Source organism: Crocuta crocuta, unplaced genomic scaffold (genome assembly GCF_008692635.1).
Source record: "Crocuta crocuta isolate KB4526 unplaced genomic scaffold, BGI_CrCroc_1.0 scaffold885, whole genome shotgun sequence".
NCBI lineage: Eukaryota > Metazoa > Chordata > Mammalia > Carnivora > Hyaenidae > Crocuta > Crocuta crocuta.
In genome coordinates this window covers 51,187-52,084 of record NW_027529594.1, presented here as the reverse complement: position 1 = coordinate 52,084, position 898 = coordinate 51,187, and positions in this window count along the sequence as shown.

Sequence of the window (898 nt, the reverse complement as noted above, 5' to 3'; positions counted from 1 at the left end):
AGTGCCTACTGGCAGGCTCAACCCCACCTGAGGTTCTGAGATCATTTCTGACCTAGGTCAAGATTTAGGTCAGGAACTCAGTGTCCGAGCATGCAAGTCAGCATAATACCTTGTTCTCCCAGGCATGCTGCTTGAAATCTTGATTTGAGATCTTGGAGTCATTTTTTGACATCCCTCTCACTTCTTACATTCAGTGTCTATTAAATATTGATGAAATTTGTCTTATCCCAGTCATCTCTACTGTCATTTGTCTCCGGGCCTATCTTATCTTCTTTGAACTATTAAAACAGCCTTCTAACTAGTTTTTCTGTCACAGCTGCTCTGCTTCTCCTAAATGGACTTCCCCATTGTTTTCAGACATCTTCCAAAAAATCAGATATGATCTTGGCACTCTCCTAACTAAATATCTCAAACAAAATAATGCTAAATCTCCTTCACAATCTGACTCAGATCTATATTTCTAGATTGATTTTCTGTGTCTCTCTACTTGTGTGTACAATATTCAGATTCACAATACTTCCAAGTTTTCTCAGTCTGTTTTAGGCCTGCTAGTGCCATGCCTATTCTCTTCTACATGCTCACTATCAGATGATCCTTCCTCCTTAAAGGTCACTGAAATTTATATACATATATATGTGTATATATATATGTAATATATAATATATACACACACATTACACTGGTGATCATAGCCAAGTTGCAAAACTCCAGGAGGTCCACTCACATTGTAGTTTATGTAAAAGATACACTGTTTTCCTAGCTCATCTTTTCCTCCTATAGATACAAATCAAAGTTCATTTTAAAAGCCTGTCTTTCTCTAATTCACTTAGCATAGTGCCACATTCCATCTGTGTTGTTGCAAATGGCAAAATTTCCTTTTTTTATGGCAGAATACTAT